The 24,060-nt window shown below is 40.1% G+C and overlaps 1 protein-coding gene across 6 annotated transcripts in view; it reads right to left on the reverse strand.

Moving 5' to 3' along the window:
* LOC146513496 (uncharacterized) overlaps nucleotides 1-24,060 on the reverse strand; it is a 90,872-nt gene that overhangs the window by 53,245 nt on the left and 13,567 nt on the right. The gene's annotated exons all lie outside the window — the stretch shown is intronic.

Consider the following 24,060-nt stretch of genomic DNA (forward strand, 5'->3'; position numbering starts at 1 on the left):
GAACTCTCTCTTCCTGTTGCTTAAAATGTTGTTGGAAAAGCAATAAATAAATCTTTGAAATATTTCTTCATACATTCTTATATATTTCTATACTGTGTATTGTGTATTTTGTTGTACAGTTATTTAATTTTCAACTTTAATTTATATATTTTATCTTATTCTTTCCCAGTTAAATTTACCCTTCATTCTAATTTGTGTTGTACAGTTATCTCATTCTTAACTTAATTTTTATATTTTATTTTATTTTATTCCTTCCTGGTTTTTTATTTTCATATTTATTTCCTATCTTATTCATAGCCTTTTTTTTTTTCTTTAGGTCACGAGCAGTTGTCTAAGCATTTCACTGCATATCGTACTGTGTATGACTGTGTATGTGACAAATAAAAATTTGAATTTGAATTTGAAAAAAAACCACAAAAAAAAACACACATTTGAGCATTTCTACGACGTAAATGTTACTGAGATGATGGAAGCTGAGTGAGAACTTTCACATGCTCTGTCTTATCCACGGTGCCGGCGCTTGTTTCTCCTCCTCTGTCACAGACCGTGAGTCGCTGCAGTTTTCCTACTGAAACGATGATACCTCATGAAAAAAATAAGCTGAAAAAGGGCAGATTTCAGCCTTAGAACTTAAACAGTGCTATTTTTTAACTCACCCACATGTTCAAGGCCTGGACTCGAAAAATATTCATAGCATGAAGGTAAAATTTTGCATAACTGGCACAAAAACAAATCAACCAGCTGGAATAGAACATGACTTAAAAATGAAACCATATGCACAGTAAAGTGATGTCCTTGTAGATGACAGCGGGAGGAGGAAGAAAGTGTGTGTGCACCTCAGAAATAGTTCAGACTTTGACTAACCGGGTCACGAATTCTCTCCAGAAATGGCTGATGAGCTTTCAGATGTATTTCGTGGCAGTTTGAGTAAGTGCCATTTAGTTAAATTATATTCAAGAGAACATAGATGTCTACAGCTAAGTAATATATTCAATGCTGTGCAACACACACCAAAATATGCATAAACAGCACTGTGGCCCAGAGAAGTAATTTAAACTCAGACCTCTTCAAAAATAAATGTTCTGCACTCATATAGCACGTTCGAACTTTAGCGTTTCTGTAAGTACTTTGCAGTGTAAAACACACACACACATGCACAGCTGACAGGCTGCAGGACAGACGAGCTACAGTCACTACACAAACATGCATGAACTTTGATCATCTGGACAAATGCTCTGAAAGCAGTCCAACACAGACTGTGCATGTGTTTTATTTCAATATTTCATTGGCTAATCAAGATCAGGAAGAATTTACAGATTGGAAATTTCGGTTCATTCAGGACTTTTTGCAGCTCATCACAGATTAACACAACCTCTGCAGCCGTTCCAGATTGGAGGATTGGAAGTAATCCCATGACATACATCACAGCTGGCAGTGTTCCTGATGAAATTACTCAAATCCACCTAATCGGTCCACAGTATTTAAAGATAGAAAGCTTTTATTCAGCAGTTTTAACACTTATATTGTGGAGTATCTTGGTCCTTTCAGGGGCATTTCACAACCTCTGCCACAGAGGTTAAGCTGCAGTCTCTCCGTCAGCAGCTTTCACTGAGGTTTAGCGGACAGGATCAGCCTCAGGCTGCGACAAGCTAATTAGATCAGGAATATCCAGATTTGAGTCCCGAGGGGGTAAAAGTGGGGTCAGGCGCTGAATTCAAATTAATTTAAAAGTGCCAAAACACTTTCCACAGCCCTCAGGGTGGATTCTAAAATATTAATTTGCCACTCTCTACAAAGAAAACACCTCATTTGAAGCACTAATTGCTTTTTAAAAACAAAAAGTTCAGCAGTGTAACACACATGTGACGCCCTGAAATAATAAACATAATTAATGAAATCAGGGGGATATGTTTAAAACAAGTTTTAAAGTAACCCTGAAGCCTATGAAGTCATGAAATTAACGGTGTTTCCAAAGGTCAGGGTGGCGTCTTCCTAGCAACCTACCTGCTCCCATTTGGGAAAAGCACAGGGTGCAAGTGATGGACTTGCCAATTCTCATATTCTGTGGCAAATGCCAATCCATGGTGCTGCGCAGTGAGCACAGGGATCACTACAGGATGTTGGGCCCTAAGGCCATCCTCATGAAGTCTGGTTCTGGTTGTTGGGTCACACTGGTGGCCTGCTGGAAGTGATTTTGTAGCTCTGGCAGTGCTCATCCCGTTTCTCCTTGCACAAAGAAACAGATACTGGTCCTGCTGATGAGTTAATTGCGTTCTACTGCCCTGCCCAGTTGTTCTGGGATCGCCTCCATGCTCTTCAGACTGTGCTGGGAGACACAGCAAATGCTCTGGCAGTGACACGTATTATGTGCTATTGTGGAGCAGTTAGGCTGCCTGTGCAACCTCTGAAGGGTCTAGGTATGGCCTCATGCTACCAGTAGTGACACTGACCCTAGCCAAGTGCAAAACTAGTTTCAAAAAAAATTGTCTGAAAAGATGAGGTGGAAAGAAATGTCAGTAGCCTCCGTCTGTACACTCAAAAAAAATAACTCTTTGAATGAACATAAAAAAATCATGGAAAGAATTTCCATGATATTAAATTGCTTTATTTTAGCATTATGCAATTCTGTTATTCCAACTTAATGTATTTGAGTTGGACTAACTTGATTAATTAATGATGGATCAACTGTTTTACTACAGTTGAGTCCAACTTAATTTAATTGATATGATCCATGCAAATTACGTTAATGCAACAAAACATGTTTATTCGTAATAGACAAGGTTATTATCGTTAACGAAAACTAACGAAATAACGAAAACTAGAAGTAAAAAAACATTTTCGTTAACGGAAATAAAAATAAAAACAAAAAAGGAAAACTAACTAAAACTATAATGAGTGTTCACAAAACTAACTAAAATTAACTGAATTTATAGCAAAATGTGTTTAGTTTTCATTGATGTGTGCGTGTCATACAGTAGTCAAGGGTGAAAATGAAGTTTAGTTTCCAGATTTTTTTCTTGCTGTGTCTCATTATGCCAGCAGGTGGCAGCACGTTAGTCGAGTCGTCTGTGTTGCTGCTCCGTCCACGCGCAGAATCATGTCAGGAAAAGTCAGGAGAAAGCACCAGAGTCCAATTTGGGATTACTTTGAATATGACTGTGTTTTGGATAAAGCAAGTGTCTTGTAGTGGAAACAGACAAATTATGAGGGACATTTCTAAAGGGAAAAAAATCCCACAAACCTTAAAGTGCACTTGAAAAGCTCACACAAGAAGGCTAACCTAGCTTAGCTTGAGAAGGTAAGGGAGCACACTCAACCCTCATCCCCAGAAACAGAAGCTAACCCCAGGCAAGGCAGCGTGATGCATCCCGAGACAACAGGACGGGGATATCTACACAACTGTGTGAGTCAATTACCTTCAAAAAGTTTATCAATTCACTTGAACCAAAATTACGAACACCCGGTGCTGCGAGAGTTAATAGTCTCATTGGGGCCAAGATATACATTTTATAGTTGCCTGGTATCAATGGTTGTTCATCTGCCTTTATTTATTTATTTAAAGAACCCATAGGTGGGAATGTGAGTTGTCTGTCTCTGCGTGTTAGCCCTGCGACAGACAGGCGACCTGTCCAGGGTGCAGTATGGTAGCTGGAATAGCAACATACCCAAGGATGAGCAGAATGACTGATATGATGAAACTGGGATTTTGTTACACTTAATTATTGCAAACACAACTAAAACTATAACTGAAACGAATCAAAACTAAACTGAAACTAAGGATTTTCAAAAAAATAAAAACTAAACTAAACTAGCAAACAATTGGTAAAAACTAATTAAAACTGATATAAAATTGAAAATTGAAGTCAAAACTAAATAAAAATAAAAACTAATGAAAATTGCAAAACTATTAAAACCCTGGTAATAGAAATCAATTTATTAATCCATTTATTTCAAGTTCATTTAAAGAGTTATTTTTTTTGGAGTGTTCAACAAAGTCTAGAGTCTGGTTAACATAAAATGTTAATGGATTTATAATAACTTGCGCTCCATCCATCCTCTTATCTTTACCAGGGTTGCAGTGAGGCTGGGACCAGATGTGGTAGGGTGGGAGTCAGAATACTGGACAGGTCACCAGTCTATCACAGAGAGACAGACAACCATTTGCCCTCATGTTCACAGATATTTTAGAAACACCAATTAACTTAACCCTAATTACTGCATGACTTTAACTGTGGTAGGACACCAGAGTACCCAGAGAGAACCCACTGCACACTTGGCCAGATTGCAGATTTGAACCCAAGACCTTCTTGCTGCAAAGCAACAGTGCTAATGTGCCACCGAGCTGTCAATCTAGACTTCAAAAAAAAATAGGGAAACTATGATTACAAGACTTTATATAGAATATAAAAAACCACAATAAATAGCTGAGGCATATACGTAGTGTGTGTATGGTTGTCTGTCTCTTCTAACCTCAGTGATTTTTCCAGGCAACTAACCACTCTTACTAGATTGTATCCTGTCATCTCAACAAGAATAAATTAAGTTGCTGGATTTCATGCAGATCCTACACGATTTAATTACGTTCACCACAGAAACATGAAATTATTTTGTTCACATTACAAGTTTGAATTTTGTAAATTTAACAACCAGCCAATTTCATTTTTTCGAGTGTAAAACCATTCCTGTTGTGGGGGCTGCATCATTTTTGCCCTTCATGTGCATAGATTTGCATGAACAAGTGCATCACGCAGAAGTGATTAACTCTTGATTTTAATTTAGGAGCTTTTAAGTTTGCTTTTATCAAACAGGACAAAATTAAACTTATTTGTGTCACATCTCCGCAAATATCAAACCGTAACAAGAAAAAATATGATACATGATTTTGATTTTCTCAAGAAAATATCACAAAGCCGTCTGGATCCAGGGACTTTTCCTTGGTGTCCATGTCATTTGGTATTAAATTAAGTAATCTTAGTGTATTTATCAAAGACACTGAAAATGTTTACCTCAATATTAAGAATATTTCCAGATGAGCAGGAACAAGCATTTGCACTACTTGCTTCATCACAGACGTTACAATGATGAGACTATTTCCCGTGATATCACTGCTCAAAGTTAATGTTAGAAAAAAATGATCCTGAAGAGAAACATAATGGTGAGATGCAGATGCTTGGAGCTGGTGCATTGATGTTGTCGGAGTCTTTAACAGAGCTTAAATTTGTTTTTCAGCCCTGAACATTTAATGTGTGTGTCTGCTGTACTTTTGCTGTACAGGTGAAGACGGAGCTGTGTGTCTATTACACTTTTTAGAGCAATACTGGATTGGGAAGCCGCTGTAAAATTCACACTGCAGCTCAACAGAACTATAAATGAAACAACTCATTGAAACAACACTTAAAACTATTGAAAACATTTATAAAAGAAGTTTAAAACTACTTGACAAAAAACCGACTTCCCACCACCACTGTCATGTGTTAAAAAAACATAAATTACTGAACTTCATGTCACGGCAAGTGAGATGAGCCGTGTGGAAAATAAAGGAGGATCCAAACGCAGGCACTTGTAAAGGTGTGATGGTGGTTTATTAAACACAAAATAAAAATGGACAAAAGGCGAACTGAACAAAGACTAAACTATACTGGGAACAAACTGAGTACAGAACCTGAACATGAACGAGAGCGAGCAGAAACAGATTGACAGCAGGGAAACACACAGATGAAGCAGGGTGGATACACAGACGGACCAGCAACTACAAACACAGAAGACACGACTTAAATACACTCAGAAAATCACAGGGAGATTACACACAGGTGGGAGACACAGCTGGGAGTCATTAACGAGACGAGAGGTAAAACTGAACACACTCACATGAGACGCAGACCTTCACAATAAAACAGGAACAAGAAACCATCACACTAAGATGCAGACTCGACATTGAGAGACAGACAGAAAATGACACATGGAACTAGACATACTAAGCAGACACAACCAAAGAACAAATCCTAAACACAAATAAACAGAAACGTGAAACTCTAATAATAAACATCATAATCGTCATCATCAACACAACAAGAAAACAATCCCTGATGGAAAATTAAACCAAAACATTATAAACTCAAAATACTGGGTAGAAACTGACCCAGAACCGTGACACTTCAATAACTTGGTGAAACTTAAAAGAGTGTGTTTAATATATAAAGTCTTACACTCCCTTGCTCCACCACCACTAAAGCAGTTCATTAGGCATAAAGAAAGCTCAGACTGGACCACTCGAGCTACAATTCGAGGAGACTTGTTTATACCCCACAGACGGACAGCATTTGGGCAGAACGTCCTCTCTGTCCAGGGTGGCCATCTGTGGAACAGTCTTCCTCAACCCATTAGAGATGCTCTACACTCAGTTTGTTTAAGGCAAAGGTTAAAAACTGGTTATGGACAAATCAAGTGTGTGATCATGTATGAGTTGTATGGTTTTAATGTTTTATTTGGGAACAGAATGGTGTGTATGTGCAAGTTTGGTGATGGAGTTTTTATTATGAATGAATGATGAATTTTTATGAATTATTATGTCTATTTTTTATGCTTAAGGACAACAGATGGAAATTAGCCCTTGGCTATAATCTGGTATGTTTACATTCATGTAATTTTTTTTTTACATTTATGTTCATTAACATGCACTGTCCTAAATAAATAAATAAATAAAAATAAATTTTGATTCAAAGTTCGTTCATTAACTGAATTCTCCGACCACTTCATTAGTAAAACAAACCAATACAATCGTGCCCGTCACTGGCTCGGCCAACAGAGTGCTGCAGGAATGAGTCTGAAAACCCAGAAATGAGTTAGTATTTTTGGCTTTTTGGCTCCCTGGTCAGTGGGTTACGTGGATACGGAGCCCCGCAGGGGACATGGGAGAAAAAAAAATTAAGACGGACTTTTGCGAGATCTCGCAAAACTAACTCGGGATCTCGCAAAACTTTTGCAAGATCTCGCAAAACAAACTCGGGATCTCGCAAAACTTTTGCGAGATCTCGCAAAAGTTTTAGCCGCATTCTTCCCATTAGCTCGAAGCTAACGGGAGGACCTCCCGTTAACTTCGAGCTAATGGGAGGTCGAGACCCACTACAGCCGGGAGGAACACCGCTTTCCCGGCACATCGTGCCTCGACCGCCCGGTCGGCTTCGAGCCAGCGTCCGAAGAATGCGGCTAAAACGTTTGCGAGATCTCGCAAAAGTTTTGCGAGATCCCGAGTTTGTTTTGCGAGATCTCGCAAAAGTCCGTCTTAATTTTTTTTTCTCCCATGTCCCCTGCGGGGCTCCGTACGTGGATGGCTTTTTGGTTAGATGCCTGAAGTGTGTTTAAGATGAGCTTTAAACATAACACAGAGTTTATCTTCTGCATTAATCCAAAAGCTGTTGGAAAACCCCCACTCACAGGTTTGCCTGTTTTCCATGTCGCACTGACTGATTGCTGATGTATTCACTGACTCCCATTTATCATTTCCCACCAGCTAAGAGGAGAGGTCTAAATTCAAGAGCTCAAATATTCTCAAATGTGATAATAATTAATGGTGTGCTGATTCTTAGCGGTAAATTGTTATTTTACAAAGCTCTTCGCTATTATTGTTTTTTTATTGTAATTTAATTTCTTTGTAAATGTCTCCTCAATAGTAGATCACTACACGCGTTGGTGCTGTGGTATAAAATCCAGGACGCTATAAAAGTGTAGAACTGAGCTCCTAATCACACAGAAAAGCCGTTTCAGGTGTTAATAAGGGCTTTAATTTGCTCTGCACTGCACTGCTGTAGACCCTAATGGTGTTATTATCGAGCTCCGTGGCTTTTCTCCTGATGGGAATAATTACACAGCAGCGAGGAACGTCAATGAACATCGTGGACAAACACACTGAGAGAGAGCGTTTGTCGAGAGCGGGAGAAATCAATGATGTGTTCAAACATCCCTCCCCCTCTCCACAGAGGGGGATGAGGATCTGCTCGCCGTTTTGTGAAGAAAAACGTGGAGAGAGAAAAAAGCATTTGAGTGTTTACAAAGTGAGCAAACATGGCTGAACTAAAACGAACAATGGGAGGTGACACGGCGAGGAAACGGCGAAGAATTTGCATTTTACCAACCACCACTTAATGCTAACCCTCCTCCGACGCTAATGATAGCATTCAGCATCGGGAACCCCCCTCCGCTGCTTGCGCTCTCACGCGCTGAACATCAAATCAGTGCGTGCGTGCGTGCGCGCTCATCAATATTCATGTGCTGCTGAGTGAGTGTCAGACGGCAGGTGAGACCACGCTGTGCACTTCCAACGGTTCCATTTATTCTGATTTACCGCTCACCCTCAGCAGCCCGCCGCAGTGTCATAAATCAGGCGGCGTACCGTAGCTTGGCGAGGAGGAGGTTAATGGGCCATTCAGCCGTACTCGGTCCAAGCAGAAAGCCAGGGTAGGGGGGAGACGTGGCTCGGCTGGTGAGCGCTGTGAGCGTTGAGGTCACCGTGAGCTGGCTGCAGGAGCACTAATATTGTTTTACAAATACAGCTTATGTCAACATCTGAGAAAACCTACAGTTCAGCAAATACAACTTTTAAAAAGTGTCTCAAAAAGTAAAAGAAAGCAGTTTAATCTGTATAATTAAACCAGATTTAACAGGGCTATGAATTTTGAGTCCCCTATGGATCTGAAAGTACAAATCCATTCACTCATCCAAAGACTCACAGCTGAAGCACTTTGACTCCTCCAACTCTAACACATTGCTGTACATTCGGAAAAATCCCCCAGTACAGCACTCCAATCAAATTATTTGGATACATAATGAATGTTTCACACCATCAAATTGAACAATTTCTATGAAACTTGAAAAATTCTGCTAACCTCCATGTTCTTCTTACTGGGCACTACCAGAGCTGCTTTGCAATAGTCACAGTTATAAATAATCCCTGTTTAGCCTAACCTGACCTTAACCCTTTAAGACCTACCATAGAACCAAGTCCGCCAGAGCTTATATTATATTTTTACATGCTGTGGAGCCATTTTTGGGAGCATTTCAAGTTGCTATACATCAATACAACCATTACAGCCTACATTTTAATAATATGTCTGCATTAAGTGCATAGTAATTACATAAATTGCAAAAAAGTGCAATAAACTACAAAAAAATTGAAAATCGTTTTTGTTTTTTAACATATATTTCTAGTTAGAGAAATTTAAGAGGCTTATCCCTCAAAACTGTAAATACAAAAAAGTTGCACAAAATAGTTTCCCACCACAGGAAATTTATTTTGAGTGTCTTCATAGTTTTATTTTTGAAATACACCAATTTTTATATACTGCAGGAAAAACGAAAATAAATATTATAATGCAAATTTGCAAAAAAAAAAACAGCATATGCATCAAAATAAACTATTTCCAGCAGTGCAATATGAGTCCTAAGCATCCCAGAAACGACACAGAAAGTCAGAAAGTCAAAGATAACTTTTAAAAACACCAGTATAGGCTCATAAGGCCCTGATAGTAAAAATCTACATTTCTGCAAAATGATGTCACTTCCGGTTTCAGGCAGGACATGGAGGACATGCAATAGTTTGCGCTGATGGACGTAGGAAGTGTTACAAACAGCTGATCGGATCGGCAAAGCGTGTTTCTGGAATATTATGTTTTTGTTGCTGCAAGTGCTTTTTATGCAGTTTTTGCAAAGTTATATGTGGAAGGAAACTGTGACCGAGGACAAGCTGATGGCATAAGATGTAAGTACAACTCCTCCTGGTTTCATATGCAAAAAAAATTATTGCGCTAGCTTACATGGTTGCAGAGCTACCGAGATTTAAAAATAGTTACGCAAAACAGAGCGTGCTGCTCCGACCGGCTTTAAAGGGTTAATGTAGCCCCTCAGTACATCCTGTGCCAACTTTCTCCTCCGAAAAGATTGTGAGGCTTCTGTGCACACCACCAGTTGTGTGCGTAATATGAGCATATTAGTGATATCCACTTTCCACAATATCCAAAACTGAGTGTTTAAAACTGTAGAGCTGAGCTCATCAACAGTCTGTGGTTCAGTCCACAGCTATTTGGAGAATAACACACGTTTGCTAATTTTCTGCTTCCCTCTGTATACCACGGTGCATTTTAAATCAGTGAAGACGTGGCTCAAGTACACATTTCCAGCTTTAAGTCAGAGTATTTAACAAACGTTTTGCATTAACTCTTTAGGAATTAAAGCCGTTTTTAAACACAGCTCTCCATTTTCATAGGCTCAAAATGTACTGGACAATTCACAAATTTAGTAAATAAAAGATCACAATCACAAGATAACCGTTATGATTCCAAGTGTTTGATTGTTAGCTGTTCACTGGAACTGTGAGGTCCAGAGAAATGAGGATGCCAGTGATGGAGGCGGTAGGCTGAAACGTTCAGAAAGACAGCAAAAAGTGACAAAATCAACAATCTGATTCACTGAACAGCTCAGCAACACCCAAAGGCCTCGAAGACCACGAAAGCAGAAGATTGCAGAATTATTTCCACGATTAAGACAAAGTCTTCCTCAATAACTCGCTCAGTGAAGAATACTCTCAAGGAGGTAGGTGTCTTCTTGTGAAGATCTACAATCAAAAAGCTCCTTTATGAATGGAAATAGACTTTATTTAACTGTGCAAACCACTGGTTAGGTCAGATTAGCTCTTAAAAACATCTAAAAGCACCTGCAGAGTCCAGGAAAAAAGATCTTTGGGCAGATGGAACCAAGGTGAGTGATGGGAAGAGAAAAGGATGGAGACGGTGAGAAACGTAACATTTACCCTGTCATTTCGTAGCTCAAATGGCTCACACTCCATCACTCTTTACATCTTATTGCCTGAAAACTGACAAATGTGACTTTGATCTTGAGCACAACTTGACTGAAAACAGATGAGTTGATCAACATGTGTAAGATTGCCTTCCTCTCCCTGAGCCTGGTTCTACTGGAGGTTTCTTCCTGTTAAAAGGGAGTTTTTATTTCCCACTGTCGCCAAAGCGCTCACTCATAGAGGATCATCTGATTGTTGGGGTCTTCTCTGTTTTCTCTGTATTGTTGTAGGGTCTTTAAATTTGGTACTTGGAGGCAATGCGATACTTTTGTTAAACTCTTTGCAACACTGTGCACAAACCTGTTGTTCCAGGCAGCAGCGTTACGGTTGCCATGGTTACAGGGTGACACTCTCTCTGCGTGTTTCCTGGGTGAGAGAGCGCCTGTTGTTGTTGTGCTAAGCTAATAGGCAGAATGCTACAGGTATAGCTCTAAAGAATGTAGCATCATGGGCAGTGTAGTCCGTGCTGCAGGGAGAATGGACTGCCATACACGTTATGTGTCTGTGAGCGAGGGAGGGAGAAAAAGGAAAAGTACGAGCTGTCATCGAGCAGAAACGGGAGCTGGAAGCATGTAAATATAATAATAACCACTGCAGCCAAGAAGAGAGCCTGACGAGCCCAGTTGTAAGTAAGCTATTAAGACTCGACTGTACACCGTGTTCGTGTTTTCCTCTGAAACAATAAGTCCCGTTGGAGCAGCCTTTCAATGCCTCTCTCTGTCTCTCTGCTAGCAAAGTTGACCCAGACAACAAAGTAAAGCTAGTTTTCCGCTACGAGCCGACACAGAACCCACCGTATTAGCCAGAGGTCCCTTTACTACGGTTCAGAGCTGCGGACCTTCAGTAACAGTAATAAATCACAGCAATAGTACATTCATGTAGTTGTAAACAGCATGATAATATATTAAGTAATCCAAAGTATTCAGAATACGTTACTCTCATTGAGAATACATTTTGGGGCATGTAATCTGTAATCTGTAATGGAATACATTTTAAAAGTAACCTTCCCAACACTGGTAGTACATAAACTACCACAAGCAGCATTCAGAAATGTGTGGTAATAATCCCAAAGACAAGTTTCAGGCAGAATATATCCACGGCTCAAACTTCTAAAGCTATTTATTCTGACGCTATATATGCAGAGCACGCATGCAGATGAGAGGAAGGAAGGCTGTAGTTCAAGGAGAAAGACAAAGCACAATCGGAGGCGAGAACAGGACAATGTACGGCCTGTGCTTAAACCCAAAAGGTGTAGAAATCCCGGGAAGTATTCAAAGTGGGAATTCAGACTAATTATGAAATATGAATTACACATCCTGCATTGTGGTTTCTGCACTTTGCTAGATAAATGCTTTAACACAAAAGCGCCAAAAACACATTTTAAAGTGAAAAATAATTTGTTTCACTGCATAATAAAGGACGATGTGGGGATTAACATTTTGACAGATGTAAACAGTTTTAAATCTTTTCTCACTGTGAGCTCCAAACAGGACCTGCCGGCCAACCTGCATCCTCAGTCTTATCTTAATTATATTTAAACTGCGTGTTTTGTTTGCATGTAAACACACTCGGCCATTTCAGAGTCGATGAGGTGAAACCGGCAGCCGGCAGCACAGCTCCATCAAAGGCGACATTTAAATTTAAACAAGGAGGCTGTTTAGTTTCCTCTCTTTATCTTCCCTCCGAGTGCGAGTGTGTGTGTGTTAAATGGTTTTTGTTTTCTTGGGAGTTTTTTGTGCCGCCTCTTTATCGAGCTGTTATTTTTCTCCTCAAAAGAAACGCTGATTCATCTCTTTACGCTAAGCGCTCATCTCAGCAGGGCGATCGAGGGACAAGAAGACATAATTACAGAGTTCTGCTCGGTGCCCTCGCTCCGTGTCTCTCCCATCATCGCTATCTCTCTCTCCATCTCACCCTCGTCCTCTGTCTCTCCTTTGATTTCTTTTTTTTTTTGCCCCCGCTTAGTTGATGTGAAGTTAATCAGGAGGTAGGAAAAAACACTTTGCAGTCTGAAGGTCTGCCTCCAACAAAAGCGCAGATCAATGTGAGGACTGTACAACCCCAGAGCTGCTGGGAACCTGAGAGGCCTCCCATCGGTTAATTAAATGCTGATTCACATGGATTCAGGAGGCACCGACCTGCAGGCAGCCCTGCACGTGGAAGGAGGAGGCAAAAGTTCGAAGATTTTTGCAGCTGATAGAAAAAAAAGAAACAAAATAACGTCTCAATAAGAAAATGAGACAGACAGCTATGGAGCTTTGCATCATTCACAGTTCTGCACATTCGTATGTCTCATCCACGTTACGCCACGAACCATTTTAACGTGAGGAGCAGCGAAAAATCTGTAGCTTCTTGTGAAAGTGTTTTTATTTAACTTTATTTAACTCCCAGGTATGGCACGAAAACATCGAGGGAATGTGTCCTGTCATCAGTCCTAAATAGACCAACCGCCTGCCTGCAGAAGAAGAACGCTGGAATTTGATGTTTTATGTGTAATTTAATGGACGCTGGTAGCAATGCACATCCTCAAGTCTACCTTGTGGACTCACACACACACACCACTCATTTCATACAATAAAACTGTGCATTCATTTAAATATTGTGCATATTGTAATTGGGTTGTATTTATATATGTGTGTGTTGTATATATCTGTATATGTATCCATATTGATTGCACTTTGGTCATTGTTTGACTCGTTTACATTTCAATGACAATAAATTGAATCTAATCTAAAATTTCTTTCTCTCTAAGGAAAAACTAGAGAATTAAAGTGACACTTTATTTAACTACAGAGATACAGTCCTGTGGAAAATGAAGTACGCCCTGAGATTCAGTCGCTTGTCGAACCTCCTTTGGCAGCAATAACTTGAAGTAATGGTTTTCTACTTGACTTTATCGCCCTCTCACATCACATCACATTTTGGCTCACTCTTTACAGAGCTGCTTCAGTTCACTGAGGTTTGCAGGATTCATTAACAGCTCTCTGAAGGTCCCACCACAGTTTCGGTCAGTTTGAGGTATGGATTCGTTGGCTTTACATTATTGTCCAGTTGGTTTGGTCTGAGCTTTAGCTGTCAGACATATGTCCTCAGATCTGACTCTGATATACAGAGGAGTTAATGGTCAACTCAGTGACCCCCAGGTGCCCGAATTATCACCTCTCCATCATTGTGCTGATATGCTATTTTTGTTGTTGTTGTTGTATTTTTCTAATGTCCTGCTGTTTATTCTGGACAAATGTCTCCACTTTCAGTCTCATCTGTACAAAGGACATTGTTGTGGTGGGTTTTTCAGATACAGCTTGCAAACCTAAGTCATGCAGCCTTTCTGGAGAGAAACAAGCAACACTCGTTCAGTGTTTTATGAATTTCACTGTCAAGAACATTTAAACTGCCGTCCGAGGCCTGTAGAGGCTGAGATGGAGCTCTTGGGTTTTTTGCAGTTTTTCTGCTTGGATGAAGATTGTGGCACAACTGAATGCTCCAGACCAGCGGTCTCCAACCTTTTTTGCACCACGGACCGGTTTATGTCCGATAATATTTTCACAGACCGGCCTTTAAGGTGTCGCGGATAAATACAACAAAATAAAACTAGTACCGGTACCGAAAAAAAGAAGATTTATTCATAACACATGTGAAAAGACCCAGGAAAACCGAGTTAACGATAAAAACGATAACAAAATAACGCTGAAAACCGATAAAAACCCTGAAAACTATACATTTCACACCTGAGCCTCAACTCTTGCGGCCCGGTACCAAACGACTCACGGACCGGTACCGGTCCGAGGCCCGGGGGTTGGGGACCGCTGCTCCAGACCACCAAAGTGCCAAAAGGTGCTCACTCTTACTGGTCATCAGTTAATCAAGTGCATTTGAGTAGCAGCACCTGACTACTACTTAACATCTTAATTCTTATGTAAGCAATGAGGGTGTACTTAATTTTTCACACGACTATATATCTGTGTCAGGGCAAGGGGCTGAACATGAGCCTAAAATGTTTGCCTAATATTTTCCCCCATTATATTACAAAATACAAATGACAAATATTCTTGATTTCCTGTGACCCTCCTCCCGTCAGCAGACAGGTTAAAAAGAAAATCATGGAAACAGCGCTGTGCCAAACTGGCACATCGCACGAGTGTGGGTCTGTCATTGTGTGCTTGGGTCGTGAGCAGAGGACTGGCTGCAGAGACTAAAGCGTTGAGCCCGGATCAGTTTGGAAACACCATCTGTCTGTACATCAGTAATCACATTCCTCCAGCATTAGAAAGCACAACCATAACATTGATGATGCTTTTGGAAAGTGACGCCTTTTTTTGGAGACCTAAAATTTTTCAGGAGACTTGATTTTAGAAGAAGTTTGAGGTTGCTGATTAGCCAATAGGATTTAGCGAAAGTGCTAAACAGGCCGAAGTGCAGGACATCGACAGAACACAAAGAGAAGAGAAAAGTTACCATTTTAGGAAGAATATTAGCTCATTTTGACTAAATAAAATAAATAAATGGGTTTGTGAGATTTGCAAATCGATGTTTTCTGTTTTTATTTACATCTTACAGCCTGTCCCCACTTTCTAAGAGGTGGAGTTATGAAGAACAGCACTGAGAACACACTCAGCATTAAGGATAATTAACACATATCGTTTGGCACAAGAGTTGCACGAAAAAGCTAACAACCATGATCCATCCGTTCTCTTCCACTTATCCAATCTTAAAAACCGTAAAACCCTCAAGCAGTCAGCAACAAATTCAGTCTGAATTGTTTTTTTTCTCGTCCAACACCAAAGTGAATGTTATTGACTGGCCTGCACAAAGCCGGACTTGAATCCCATTGAAAATCTGAGGGGTGAACTGAAGCCAGACGACCATCAAATCTGGAGAAGCTCAAAAAGATTTCCAAAGAAGAATCCGCTGGGATTGCTCAGGAGACGCGTGAGAGACTCGCTGAAAACTACAACAAATGACTGCAGGCTGTTATCCATTCAATTCAGCTTTATTAATATAGTGCCAAAATTACAACAACAGTTGCCTCCAGGTGCTATTAAATTTTAAGGTAAAGGCCCTAAAATAATAGACAGAAAACACCACGAGGAAACACCTGGTGACAATAGGATGGAAAAACTCCAATTTAACAGGAAGAACCGAGCTCAGGGATGAGTGGCCAACTTCCATGACTGGTGGCTTTTTTTATCCCACAAAAAGGATACAAAAAGGTTAAGTACTGACATCAGAGGATATAACCGTTTTACCCTGGTGGTTCTTGTTTTTTGTGAAAAGTAAAATAATGCAAGCTTTCAAAATAAAACTGGGATGTTTGGAATAGACATCAGGTTTCTGATATTCCACTTAGTAGTTTTGGGCTTACTGGAAAAAAGTCACAATAGGAAGAAGTGACCAAAAAAATTCAGGGTCCAGTACAAACGTATTTGTGTGTCTGCATGAGTCCCAAACACAGAGGATGCAGCCATCGATCATATCTGAGAGATTCAGTAAAGCTTCTGTGAGAGGCGGCGTAATCGCACAACAGTCCCTGTGTGTGTGTGTGTGTGTGTGTGTGTGTGTGTGTGTGTGTGTGTGTGTGTGACTGAAGTCATCATGTCATGTAAGCCAGCAGCTGCTGGACTTTGTCACACGGCTCATCCAGCATGATGGCAAACACCCTCGCCTCACACTGACATGCGCTCAAAATAAACAAAGATTTGGAGCGTGAATAAAAAACTAGAGCAATTACAGTTCATTTGGGTTTTCCACAGCTGTGGAAGTTTCCACAGCTACTTTTAGAACTATTAACACAGAATTAACGCATCAAAAAATGTGGCAGTCCAATAGAAACGGACTAAGTACAAAGCAGCAAGAAGAAGGTGAATGAAAAACCCAAACGGCATCACTTCTCCACCTGTTTTCTAATCATATCATCTTTTATTTGAGTTACATTCAAGCAGAAACCTCCTTATGGGAACGATGATGTCAGTGCAGTTCCTCTAATGTCCACTAGAGGCTCCAGCAGTAAGTCAGACGTCAATGTTACAGCACAAATAACCAGTGTTGGTCAAGTTACTTGAAAAAATTACTGATTACTTCCCCAAAAAAGTAATCCCATTACTTTACTTATTACTTATTTTCAAAAGTAATTAATTACTTAGTTACTTAGTTACTTTTTAAAAACACGATTTACAACCTGAATAGGTGATAAAGTGATAGATCTTTCAGCCCAATTCTACTTTTTCTACATAAACCATCATACAAAATGTAATCAAATGGAAAAGTCTCTTTTTAAAACTTGTTTTATTAGTTTTAATCTTTTAACTTTATGCATCAAGCAAAAATATAATTATATGCAACATCCTCTGCCTGGAAGAAATTTGTTTAATATTTAAACCTATTTTCTGCACATTCCAGCACATAATTTTTTTTTTTTTTTTGTGTTTACACTCAGTCTTTCAAATAGATGCAAGTAAAACACAGCAGAAAATAAATAAAGTCAAAGACTAGCGGTCCTGTTGCTCTATTTTCACCTGTAAAGCAGGAGTGGGGTAGGCGGAGGTTTACCCTGGTGCAGGTGTGCAGCGGTCAGTGGAAGAATCCGCGAGTTTCTCTGTGAGTTTCCCATTACGGTGTAGCTACTCGGTGCTTGCTCGGAAGTTTAGGGGTTTTTTTCGCTGTAAAAAGAAGTTTTCTTCCCACGCACAACGGACACTAATGTTTTTGTCACTTTTTATGGAATCAAACTCAAAGTAAGGTCAGTACTTCCACGCTTTAAACGCTGCACGCTCATACTCTCTCTGCACTCGATATATGATCCATTGTTGATCTGCACACAGCTGTTGTCATGAACGTCGCACTCGCTTACGTCACTGTCATGAGACATTCTCGCAAAAAAATCACGGTTTTAGTAAAGCAGTAACGCAGCGTTCCTACGGGAAAGTAACGGTAATCTAATTACCGTTTTTGCAATAGTAATCCCTTACTTTACTCGTTACTTGAAAAAAGTAATCGCATTACAAGTAACGCGTTACTGCCCATCTCTGCAAATAACCATGTTTACAGCCTTCTGCAAAAAACAAAATAGATTTTTATAGATAATGTTGCAGTTTTACACATTTATCTCTTGCATTTAAACTGCGTGAGGTAAATAAAAGTTGCAGTAGGTGGGCTCACTTACGATCACACTGAATTAGGGACTCACTTTCCTAACCCAGCTAATCAGCTCCGGTGCTAGAATTAGCTGATGACTCTCTAGCTGAGCCCACCAGTCCCACATCATTCCTCACCCTGTCATCCTCTCAGCTCCCAACAATCAGCCGTGCTTTCCACCTCTATCACCAGCCAGTCCTCTCAATACTTTCCAGTCATTTACCCACATCGGCCAACTTGCACCGTCCACAAGCCTTGATCCCTACAGAAGCACCATGAACCGTGCTGAGCGATGCTTCTTCCAGTTCTTTGCAGTAATAACAGGTGACACGTAGTATTTTTGGTATTATTTTTGCCAGCATCTCCCTTATGACAACACAAACAGCGTGTTAGGCTATCATAACAATGTCAACAACAACCACTTGGCAAAATCAGGATGTCCTATAGGTTACAGTGAGCTTTCTGATGCAGATCAAAGAGTAACTGGATTTGAATCAATCCTGTATTACTGATATAAGAGTAAACTGTGCACTACACTGTGTGGAGGCATCTGAGCAGTTAATCGTGCCCTTTGATTAACGATCATCAAACAATTAAAAAACACAATGCCACCTGCGGTCGTGCTCAGCTGTCAGCATCCCAGAGAGAGCCATGTTTTTTTCTCTGCACTGTTTAACATCACCGGTGCAGTGAAGTATTGATAATGTATAAGTCACGCCACACAGCCCTGCTTCCTTCACCTCAGACTGGAGCTCAGAGCCTTCCCCCAGAGTCTCGGTCTCTGAAGCTTAGAGATGCATACGCTGCTTTTAAAAAGTCTTTCTTGCTAACATGAAAGGACGTCTGCAGCGAGGAAAGAGATTTAAAATGCAGGATGGAGCAACCAGAACTTCTCACAGGGCTTCAAACTGTGAGACAGACCTTTAGAGGATGAGGGACAGAGCTGAGAATCAGAGCTTGAATAATTATTCAGACGATCACACATTTATCACCTAAGCATCGCAGTTAGGAAGTTTATTTTTCTAATGTTTTTTACGTTATCTTGCAAGAAAACTGTCATAATATTTCAATTTTTCAAAAAGAAAACCCAAAAGTAACAAAATTATAAATTTTGAAACTAGGATAATGATAGATTGAGCTACGGAGAAGCAACGTGTGGCATCATTCAGTTAGCCAAAAACCTCAGACACAAGTTTACCTCGTATCCAGGGCAACAGAGCTGGAAACTAAAACAAGAAAAAACATGCTAAAGCACGGCATGTTTTTAATTAACCTGAAAATACTTTCACTATGGGCAACATTTAAAACAGTTTAAGTATGATGATTAATCTACGTGTAGCTTTTGATTACTGTTAAATCAAAGTACCTTTAGAGAAAACTCAAATATTCTTAGTCACCCTGTCATCATATTGTAATGAAGTTTCTTTTCTCGGGATGCTTCCTGCACTGGGGTCGGTGCGCTGATGCGCTCCAAAATTGGCTGCTGCGAGATGACGCTGCCATTTCAGAGATGTGCAAAGCGACAGTGTAATTTGGAGGGTTAACAGCCTGGAAAACATTGTTTGCCTTCCATTGAGACATTTGTGTTTTGCGCTTTGCTTGGATTTTTACTTTCAGCCTGAATGCTGCATTTTTATTTCATTTGACTCAACTTTGTACTTTGAAACGTGCAGTACCTGCAGTACTTTTGTCTTGCAAAACTTGAGTGTAAAGAATTTGAAGTCCACTTTGCGGGTGTTTCTTGACTCTGAACTCTCCTATCGGTGCTAACAGTCTGATTACAATGTTAGACAGAAGACACTTTCTCCAAGGAACTGTTCCAAACAAGCTTGCCTTGTTCAGTCTTTAATTGTACTAAAATTCTAACTGAAGCCTGTAGAGTCTGAGATGTAGCTTTGTGTTTGGAAATGGTCTGCATGTGCTGCAGACAGTGATGAAAAATAACAAATTCCATGTAAAAACCAAAAATATTTCTAAAATAGTTGAAGTTTGCATTGTGTTCTTAACCTCTTAAGCCCCAAGCCTAACTAATCTCCTGCCTTTTGCCCCCGTATCAGGGGGCGTTGGGGCTTAAGAGGTTAAGAAAATGTTTTCTTATGCCAGATAGCACAAATTAATATTGATATATCTGCTATAGTCCAATATGGGCATCAGTTGGCTGTACTGCGTTTTCCATTCTGTTCTGTACTTAATAGTAAGTGGACTGCAGATAATTTTCTTTCACCAGCCCAGGCAATTCATAATTGTCTGGGCATAATTGTGGCATAACCGTGGTTCAGGGGGTTGGGAAGCTCATCTGTAACCGGAAGGTTACCGGTTCGATCCCCCAGCTCTCTCTGTCGTGGTCGCTGTGGCAAGACACTTCACCTACCGCCTACTGGTGTTGGCCAGAGGGGCCGATGGCGCGATATGGCAGCCTCGCTTCTGTCAGTCTGCCCCAGGGCAGCTGTGGCTACAACTGTAGCTGCCTCCACCAGTGTGTGAATGTGAGAGTGCATGAATAGTGGTATTGTAAAGCGCTTTGGGTGCCTTGAAAAGCGCTATATGAATGCAATCCATTATTATCATTATCATTAGTTTCAATTACTTATCCAACACTGAGATGGTAGGCTCAGACTTTTTATGTAAACATCATGACACCATGAATCTGTCCTGCTTTGTATCAGTGGTTCAGGTGCTGCTGGCTGTGTATTGGTGGTGGGGATATTTTCAGCCTACCTGAGGATTGTTACTGACCGTGTCCATCGTAACACAACACAGTACGATCAAGGTGTACCTAATAAAGTGCCCAGTGAGTGTAAATCTTCTTTTAAAAAAATTATTCATTCATTTCAAGTAGTCTCTGAAATTTCAAGCAAAATGTGAGACGTGTGACAGTCGACTCCTGCTCTGCCCTATATACTTATGCAAATGGGGATACTGTTTTTAGGCACTGCAAGCTAATGAGACAGTTGTGCACATGGTTCCCATTAAGACTCCTTGTAAAACCCCTCCAAGACCCCCTGAAATTACACCCCGTTTTTGATTACAGAAATGCTTCTCAGGAAGTTTGGGGCTTCCGCAGCAGCTGTGACAGACTCGCCAAACTACTATTTTCCTCTGATGAGTAAACATTGCTGAACTTGGGTCGACACGCTGCCGGTTTTTGCATCATCACGTGAACTTTCTTGGCTTGCTACCTGTGAATACTTCTGTCAGTGATAAATGTTGTAGCTACAATGAGCTGCTGTGTGTTTGTACCTCAGGCGAGAGCTCTGCTGCTCAAAGCAGGTTTGGTGTCGTTAGTTTTGATTAGGACACGGAGAAGGAGGCCGAACCCATCTGGAAGACAAGCTGGGGTGTTCAGACGGAAAAATGCAGCAGAAAACACGCACTGATGAATAAAAGTCTGTGTACCTGCTCTCCATGTGGCAAAAAGGCTGACATTTTTTAAAAACAATTAGCACATTTGAAAGAAAAATTAAACGTAATTTGGCGGGAGATTTCTCGAGGTCAAATTATATAAAAAAAGCCAAAGTGGGGACAAGCTTTGTCCATTTTTCTGTGTTTGTGGACGTATTGTTAATTCTAGCATCCGCAAACATTCTCTGGATGTTTGGGCTGAGCTCTGACTCTCCACCTTAGTCTCTCATGCTGGTAGAGGTTTAAGAAGTAAAGCTTATTTAAGCCTGCCGCCTTTTGCAGGCTGTGGTAAGTGAATTATGTGAAATCCTGAGCAACGAGGGTTCACGCACAGTGAACCTTTCCCACTGGCTCCCTCCACAGATCCTCACAGCCTCTCTGGGGGTTGGCCGTGCGGCTGCCTGGCTGTAAATCCCAACTCTGGCCGTCGCTGAGTCGTGTTCGTCCCGGCTTTAATCCGTCCAGCGGCGTGCGGCGGTGGGATTTGGAGGACAGTTTGGCTTTAGCTTCCATGTAAGCAGAGAATGAGGTTAAAGCTGGGGACAGCTGGACCGTCATTCACTTTCAGCCTCAAACAAAATGCCAACTGCAGCACTGACAACCACAGAAAACCAGCATTGATAGAGCTGCTGTTCTGGTGGTACTACTATAAAAACACAAGTTTAACATGTAATGTTAGCAAAATTACTCCAAAGAATTTAAACGACATAAAGGATCTCGAACACTCAAAGATTCAAATACATGTCTCTGTCTCTGTGAACCGCTCATGGATGTCTCCTAATGTAAATGGATTTACTGACTTGTTTTTTGATAATTTGAATAATGGTATAATTCCCTGTAACTAAATGGAATTATAATTTAATTAAGTTTAAATTACAATTATATTTACCTACAAATACTTAAAGGTTGGTTCACTAGAATAAGGGGGTAGGGAGTCACGTTTTTACAGGAAACAAAGAAATATTTATACTCTAAATACATTTATGTAGTGTGTAACTTCAGATATTTGACAGGAAAGCAGACAGAAATTATTCTGTACATAATTTTAACTGCAGTGTAAATAAATTAAAGTCTGTAATTTCATGGTAATTTTGCAGAAAAACAATGTTTCTCCATCTCACCTCATAAGTCTGCTGTAGCTTTTGGTCAGGGGCCATATCATGCACTAGACCAGACCTTCCCAAAGTGTGGGGCCCGCCCATTGCGGGGGGGGGGGGGGGGGGGCGCAGTATGTAAAGGAAAAAAACAAACAAAGGAGTTTGAAAATAATCTCAATCTCAGTTTTCGGTGATTCGAAACGCCGTTTACATGTGGCCGAAACAGCTGCATTGTCAAAAATACCCGTGTAGGTGTGGACGTAGCGTAAAAGAGTTAGTAGTTTATTTTCTTACTACCTGTAATTTATTGCAGATTACTTGTATTTGCTTAATTGTTTACTAAATGTTTGAGGTGTGAAATAAACCACAATGGACCAAAATATGTGTGGTGGGGGATGTGTTTGTGTGTGTGCTTTGTAAAACAAAGTGGGGCCTAGCAAAAAAAGTTTGGGAACCACTGCACTAGACTAATGTTTATTTATTTATTTTAACTTTAACCAAACTTCATTAACTAAATTATCAATAAACTGTTTCAAATCACTGCTAAATAATTACTAAAAAAGTGAGGGAAATTGAATAATAGAACATCATGTACATAAACATAATGATATGACATGAAAATATAGAGATGTAAAAGTGCAAGAACACTCAGTAATACGGACCTCGCTCCTCCTATTGTTTGTTTTTCCACAAAATTCCTATTAAATTGTGCACTACCTAAAGGTACGCATTGCTTTACTTAGTGTAGTGTTTATCTATATCCATACTATGAAGTAATAGCCTTAAATAACATTAAGCATTAAATACATTTAATTTGATAATAATTCTTTCGTTGATTCCTGTAAAAATCAGACTTGTTAGCCCCTCATTCTAGTGTACCTACCTTTAAGTATTTGTAGGTAAATGTAATTACATTGTAATTCAAAATAAAACACCTTTATAATTATAAATGAAATGCAGGGGAGTCCCATGTCGTATTGTAAAGTTTTAACAGTTTCTGTGTCAAAGCTATTTTGATAGAATGATACAAGGCTGAAAAACGGGGCCTCAGCAAAGGCTCATCAACACAACACAAAACACTATTACTGGCCTTCTTCCTTCCCTGGATTACACTTCTAAAAACAGGGAAGTTTGGTCTGAATTTCCTGAATTACAAAACACAAGTTTGCACTTATGGAGACACTGGGAACAGCACATTTTCTTAGATACAGATTTTCCTCCAAATAGACTTTTCAGGTGTCATATTTAAACAGTCAGGTAGGTTGTGTGTATAAGCATCACCTTGATTTGTTATGCTGTCTACTCAGCAAACGTGTCTGACAGATATTAATGTTTCTATGTGTAATAAAGGTTCAATATCCATCCGATTACTGCAGTGAAGGAAATTAAGTAAGTAAGCAAAATGTATCTACATATACGTCTCTTTTAGTTTTCATTCTAGAACAAAGAACCATTGAAAGGTTTTAGTTGGATGACCTCAATGACCTGTATGATATTTATTAATGCAGGAGTTCACTAATGTCAGCAGTAGGGATGGGTACCGGTATCCGGTGCCATGATGGCACCGGTTCTGACATAAAC

Source organism: Neolamprologus multifasciatus, chromosome 7 (genome assembly GCF_963576455.1).
Source record: "Neolamprologus multifasciatus chromosome 7, fNeoMul1.2, whole genome shotgun sequence".
NCBI classification, from domain to species: Eukaryota; Metazoa; Chordata; class Actinopteri; order Cichliformes; family Cichlidae; genus Neolamprologus; species Neolamprologus multifasciatus.